Here is a 7,850-nt window from a genome sequence, read left to right as displayed (position 1 = left end):
GGGATTGCATTGAATCTATAAATTGCCTTTGGTAGAATTGCCATTTTTACTATGTTGATCCTCCCAATTCAAGAGCAAATCTGTTTGAATTTCTATATTGACTTCCTTATTGATAAACACTGATTTGGAAGAGTAAGTCAAATAAACCGTTGCATCCCTAAGTTGCCTTTGATCATTATTTCATGATCATTTCATAACAGTAATAGTAACTCTAATTAGGATATCATATGGCTTTATTTTATGTTCTCTGTTATTGTAAACAGTTCATGTTTCCATGGTTTCATAGTGTGGTATCTTTTGGAATGCTGCCATATGGATATTAACCTTTACATTTTTCATAATTTTTGTCTGTGTTAAATAGGAGGCTCTGGATTGTCTTCAAAGCTTATTTTTCATATTCTTGAAGAGTATCAGATATTTCCATAAGTATACAACTGCCTTATTAAGTACAATTCTCTATATATTTTTAGTTATCAAAAGTGGAATCCTGAAATTTGGTGTTAGCATGATTTAAAAATATTGACCAAGCTAGTTCCAGGACAGGCTCCAAAACCACAGAGAAACCCTGTCTCAAAAAACCAAAAAAAAAATATATATTGACCAGTCACTTTGAGGTTGCTGACTGTCTTAGGTACTTTTATGCTGTTGTGATGAAGAACCATGGCTAAGACAACATATAAAAAGTCATTTAACTAAGATCTTGCTAATAATTTCAGAGGGTGAGTCTATGACCGTCGTGGCATGGATCAAGGAATCAGGCAGGTAGGCATAGTTCTAGAACAGAAGTGGAGAGGTTACATTGATCCATACTCACTTGACTAGAGAGAGACAGAGAGACAGAGAGAGGGAGACAGGGAGAGAGAGATAAAGAGAGCTAACTAGAATTGTATGAGCTTTTTTTAAACATTAAACACTACTCCCAGTGATGTACTTCCTCCAACAACAGCACATCCCACAATCATTCCCAAACAGTTCTACTAACTGTAAATTAAACCTTCATATATATGACCCTATAGGGTACATTCCCATTCAAATGATTCACAGACAGCCAATTTCTTTTCTTCTCACATGAAAGTAAAGGAAGTACATACTTCTTGAAGGTATGCTTGCATAAAGTAATATCAATGTTGATAATTTCATACATATTTACAATGTAGTCTGAGTACTGGCTCCTTCTACCTTCTCTACCTCCATTTCATCCTTACTAATTCCCATTCTCCCCCTTTCCTAGGCTTATGACATTTCATTATTTTATCATCTCTTTTATTTAACCATGATAATCAGACTCGACTATAGCTTTGAAACTTTGTGTCTGGAAGAGACACTAGTGAGTGCACCATTAAAAATACTGACTCCAACCCACTGAGAAAGGTACCACTTCACTAGTCAGATGATACTGTGTAGTATACGAAAGCAGAATGAACAAGCAATGAAAACAGGAAAGTACACCTTCTTCCCCTATGGTCTCTCCTTGAGTTCCTACATCCAAGTTCTTGCCTTGAACACTTGACCTGACTTTTCTCAGCAATGGGTTGTGATCTGGAAGTTGTAAACATGAAACAAATCCTTTTTTCCCCCCAAGTTGGTCTTGTTTAGTATTTTGTAACAGCAACAAAAAGAAAATTGGAACATGAATTGGTACAAGGAATGGGTTTTTCTGTGACATGCCTGGCCATGTTGTTTTGGGAAGGATTATGGAATGATTTTGGAATTTGTGCTAGAAAAGGACCACTTAATAATCTTTTATGAGTATTGGGAGATAAAAATTTTAAGAGAGGTACATATAATTGAGGACTGTATTGAGAATTTCAGAGAAAAACAAAATCTCTATTTGGGCTGTTCAATTGATATTTTAAATTAACCAAATTAATTTAAATTAATGTTGTTTCTGGCTGGTTAGAGTTGAAGAGAGCCAGTTGTGATTACCAAGAGATGAATACTATGTTAGTAAAATTATTGCTTTAATGGAACATTTGATGCCGGTTGTCTGTGATTGAAATATCAGCTGTGATAAATTACTAGCATCATTACAACAAAATCTTCTATGAAAAATTTCTTGTGGTTTATGACATTAAAGCTGTGGTCCACAGGGAACAAAGGCTGTGTTTTCAGCTGACATTTTAATTTGGTAATGTGTGAAAATCCCTAATGTGGTTCTGGTTTTGGTATGTGGAAGCTGTAGGATTAAAGGGGTCATAGAGAATAAGTGAGGCAGGGTATTGTGTGTCAAAGATAGATTCCCTGAATAGCCCAGGAGGGGCCATTAGTAATTGTATAGCATTAGTTGCCATGGAGTGTCTAGTGTATTGAAGGTTCCAGAGTTTGGATGTGATCTCAAAGGGAAGCAGCAGGTATGGAGTGGAGCCAGTCTGAGCTTCAGACACAAAGTGTGTATGCTGTGGATTGCAGAGTCAAAAAAGAGGAACTACCAAAGCCTTTTAGAGATCAAAAGATCATGAGTGTACCCCAGATGTTGGGTATGGAACTTATGTTGATTTTATTTTGGGTTTATTAGAAATGTGCTCAGGATCTTCCCTCCTGGAAAAGAAGTATTTAACTTACTTTTCATTTTGCAGAAGCCCACAGGAGAGACACCTTAGTCCTTTCAGAAGGTTAAAATTGTTAAAAAAAACCTTTAAAAGTGTTAAAAAATTAAAAGACTGTGAAATAGAAATAGAGGGAAAGGATAAGACTAACACTGAGGTGTTCTAGTCAAGGAATGTGGGGCTATTGGTGAATATAAACAATATAGCATGGAGGTTGGAGGAACTCTGGAGGTTACTTCCCAAACTAAGGAGCTATTGGCAGTTGATGGCTCCCAGGTGTAGAAGGAGCAGTGGGCTGCATTCCTGTTGCCCAGCTCCTGGTTGCCTGGCTAGCTTATGCCCCAAAATAATAACACACAAACTGTTTTCATTTAAACACTGCCTGGCCCATTAGCTCTAGTCTCTTACTGGCTAACTCTCATATCTTGCTTTAACCCATATCTAATAATCTGTGTAGCACCACGAGGTGGTGACTTACCAGGAAGATTCTACTGTAGGTTCATCTTGTGGAGGAGCTTCATCATGTCTGACCCAGAAAGGAAAGGCATGGCATCTGGCTCACTTCCCTTCTTCCCAGCATTCTATTCTGTCTACTCCACTTACCTATCAGGTAAGTGACCTATCAGGGCCAAGGCAGTTTCTTTATTGATTAACCAATGAAACAACAAATTGACAAATGACCTTCCCACATCACCCAGGGAAGAGAGAGTCAGTTTTCTTTATCAATATGTGTTGTGGAATATTAGTTAAAGATGTGTTATATTTGCAAATATGTATTGCACTTTTTATGTTTCTTTTGTTTAACTCTGTAAAACTGTGCTACTTTGCCTGGCTAAAACACCTGATTGGACTAATAAAGAGCTAAGCTAGGCAAGAGAAAAAAATAGATGAACCTTGCATGGAGACAATAAATAGAAGGAGAGAAGGAGGAGTGAGAAAAATCAGAAGAAGAAGACGATGCTGGGGGCTGGCCACACAGTCAGATACAGAATGAGAAGGGAAATAAAAGACATATAGAAATAGAAACAATTTTACCAGAGCAAAGAACACACAGGATATTTTAAGTTAAGAAAATCTGGCTATAAATAAGCCAAGCTAAGGCTGGGCATTCAATAAAAAAGAATAAGTCGCCGGGCGGTGGTGGCACACGCCTTTAATCCCAGCACTCAGGAGGCAGAGGCAGGCGGATCTCTGTGAGTTCGAGACCAGCCTGGTCTACAGAGCTAGTTCCAGGACAGGCTCCAAAGCCACAGAGAAACCCTGTCTCGAAAAACCAAAAAAAAAAAAAGAATAAGTCTCCATGCAATTATTTGGAACATGAGTGGTGTTCTCTCAAAGAGTAAAGAGTAAAATACACAAAAAGAAGTATGACACCTGGTAGGTTGACCATGTTCCAGTGAATGACCTTACATCCATTATATATAAGCAGTACAACTTGAACTTAAACTTGGTAGGTTACTAAAAAGAGAATACAAAATTGTGAGGAAGATGAAGTGATGGGGGAATAGCAAAAAGGAGTCTTGGGAGGTGTGTGATGTGAATATATTTCAAATACATTTTATTCACATGTAAGATTCCTAAAAATTAAATAATATTATATTAAAATACTCTTTTACAGAGTAGACCAATAGTCTACATGATTCCCGCATGTAGTCTGCTCCATCACACCCACCCATCTATTGGACCCTGTAAGCTACAAGTGCCAATCTGCCCTCAAACCTACCCATTCCCTGAAACCTCAAAGAAACTCTGAAGCACAAGCTACAACTGCACAAAGCAGACCAAGAGTAGACAAAGAGAGTGGGCTGAGACTTCAATGGCTCCCTGAGACACAGTACAGTACAGAGCAGACAAAGAGAGCACCTAAGACAAAGACAGCCATTGCAAGGATTGGATGAAGAGGCAAAGAACCTTCTGGCACCAATTGGAGAAAGAGATAGGTAAGCACCAATGCAAAAATTTATTCAACAACCTAAAAAGCAACATTGTAACACCAGAACACAGTGGAACAACAGGAAAGCTTGATCATTCTAACCCAGAATAAGCAGAAGAAAACAATTTTAAGTGTAAATTTAAGAGGATGATAGAGACCCAAAAAAGGGAAATGAAAAATTCTCTTAAAGAATGGAAAGAAAAGACAAACAAAAATTGGAAGAAATCAGTAGATCTCTTATAGAAAACCAAGAAAAAAAAACAATCAAACATGAAGTAAACAGTCCAGAGAGTTAAAAGCTTGAAAACTGAAATAGAGGCAATAAAGAAAATGAAAGCTGAATAAATTCTAGAAATGGAAAATCTGGGTAAATGAATGAGAATTACAGGTGCAAGTATAACCAACAGAGTACAAGATATGGAAGAAAGAATCTCAGGTGTTGAATAAGCCATAAAAGAAATAGATTCATTTGTTAAAGAAAACTTTAAATTCACCAAATTCTTAACACAAAACAGTCAGGAAATATTGGACACCATGAAAAGACCAAACCTAATAATAATAGGGATTGAAGAAGTAGAAGAACTCCATATCAAAGGCACAGAAAATATACTCAACAAGTCATAGATGAAAATTTTCCCAATCTAAAGAAGGATATCCCAATGATGGTAAATGTGTTTACAGAACACCAAATAGACTGGACCAAAAGAAATGTCCCCTCATTGTATAATAATCAAAATGCAAATCGTATAGAATAAAGAAAGAATATTAAGAGCTGCAAAGGAAAAAGTCAAGAAATATATAAAGGCAGACCTATCAAAATTACTCATGACTTTTCAGTAGAAACTATGAAAGTCAAATGGTCCTGGAAAGATGTACTGCAGACACTAAGAGACCACAGATAAAAGCTCAAACTACTATACCCAGCAAAGCTTTCAATCAGTGTCAATGGAAAAAAAAAGACATTTTATAACACAGATTTAAACAATACCTTCCACAAATTCAGCCCTACAGAAAGTGTTAGAAGAAAAATTCAAACCAAGGAATCCAACTGCATCCACAAAAACACAGGCAACAGATAACCTTTCACTAACTCCCAAAGAAGGGAAACACACAAACAATACCACCAAAAAAACCAGGAATTAACATTCACTGGTAATTAATATCTGTTAATATTAATGAACTCAATTCACCTATGAAAAGACACAGGCTAAGAGAATATTTACAAAAGCAGACTCTATTCTTCTGCTGTATACAAAAAAAGCACAACTCAACCTCAAAGATAAACATTATCTCAGAGTTAAGGGTTTAGAAAAGATTTTTCCAATAAAATGTACCTAATAAACAAGAGGGTTTAACAATACCAATATCTAAAAAAAATAGACTTTACACTAAAATGAATCAGAAGAGATGGTGAAGGAAACTTCATGATCATCATAAGAAAAATTCATCAAGATGAAGTCACAATCATGAACACCTATGCTTCAAATAAAAGTGAACACTCTTATGTAAAAGAAACATTACTAAAGCTTAAATCACACATCAAACCTCACACATTAATAGTAGGAGACTTCAACAACCTTCTCTCCCTACTGTACAGGTGGTGTAGGAGGTTCTTCTCTTCATGTGTTGCTTTCATTGGTTAATGAACAACAACAACAAAAAAAAACTGCATTGGGCCTGATAGGGCAGAACTTAGGTAGGTGGAGAAGACAGAACTGAATGCTGGGAAGAAGGGCAGAGTGAGAGACATGGATTTTCTGCCTGAGACAGACACTGGTTAGAATCTTGCCAGTAAGCCACAGTCATGTGGCAATGTGCAGATTAATAGAAATGGGTTAAATTAAGATGTAAAAATTAACCAATAAGAAACTAAAGCTAAAGTGCCAAGCAGTGTTTTAATGAATACAACTTTTGTGTGGTTATTTCAAGTTTAACCTAGCTTGGCAGCCAGGACAAAGAAGTGGCTGTCCCCTCCTCCTACAATTGGTGCTTTAATATGGGTAAAAGGTGATGGTTGCTTGATGGCAGTGTGGACTCACCTGTGTGCCTGAAACTTTGGCAGTGTACACTGCTCAGAGACTCAAGCAGCCTTGCCATGCTGGACTCTTCAGAGCTAGCAGGAACTACTGTATTTACCATAAAAACAGTGCAGCTTAAGTTTTAGGCTGGACAGGCAAACAGGTTACCATATTACCCATACTAATGGTGCAACTTAAAGTTTTTAGGACACGCTTAGCATTTTAATAAGTGTTCCTGAACAGTAAAGAATTACAAATTCACAATAAGGACAGATTCAGACTTAAAAGAACTCTAAATGGGTTACAGTTTTAGATAAATGTACATAGGCTTGGAAGAGAGAACAAAAATATAGAGTCATAAAATAAAGTCAATGCTTAAAAAGGGGTAAATTCTTTAAAGAGCAAAGTACAGATAATCATAGATTAAAAGGTGTAAAGAAGAATAAGCCACATAAAGATGGAAAATACACAGAGAGTCTGGATTATGTGTATTACTGGATTTTCTTTGAATTATTTGACTGTGAAGAAGCTAAGTACAGAGAAATATTTTATTGTATGGGTTGCTAATCTAAAGCAGCATATATGTTCTAAAGGTATCATGACTTCCAAATTTGGGTTTAAGGATATGTTGCTTTGGAAAATGTTTTCTTCTTTTGTTTTCACAGAAGATGAAAACCTGTGGATTGCCTCCAGGCGAATATGGTTTCATGGACCAAGGCCTCCTGAAAGGTCACCATGAACACCCTCAAATATTTACTTCACTCAACTGTTGACTGAGATGAACCTGGCACACAGGATACACCATGAAAAACTTGATTAACAGTGCCCCAATACAGCATGAAGCTGTTTGGAGAAAAAAAATGCCCATATTCCCAAATATTGTTTTAAAATATTCTTTTACATTTAAAGGGGGATATGATATAGATATGAATAATTTACTTTGGTATGGATCTTGGTTTATTGATATAAATTTAAGGTCATATATATATATATATTTCTGCCCTTGATTAAGGTATTGTTATTGTGTAGTTCACTTAAAAATGTAATGTATAATTAAGAAATACAGGTTAATAGATAATCATCAATAATAGTCAAGTCTGTAGTCATTTTAGATTTTCTATATGTGCATAGATATATTTCAAATACATTTGCATTTTCATATCTTTCAAAGACAACAGAATATGGCATTTAAAATGTTTTAATAACTTAGAGCTTTTCATGACAATGAGACACGTCTGCTCCTGGCAGCACCAAGCTACTTCCTGAGGAAGATGGGCATCAAAGAGACTCCTTATGGAGTTTTCTAGCCATTTGGGCAAGAAATTGCTCTTGCCTGGACTGCTTCACTGGACA

The sequence above is a fragment of the Microtus ochrogaster genome, chromosome X (assembly GCF_000317375.1).
Source record: "Microtus ochrogaster isolate Prairie Vole_2 chromosome X, MicOch1.0, whole genome shotgun sequence".
Lineage (NCBI taxonomy): Eukaryota > Metazoa > Chordata > Mammalia > Rodentia > Cricetidae > Microtus > Microtus ochrogaster.
The sequence above is the reverse complement of the archived record's forward strand: the minus strand, read 5'-3'. Positions refer to the sequence as shown.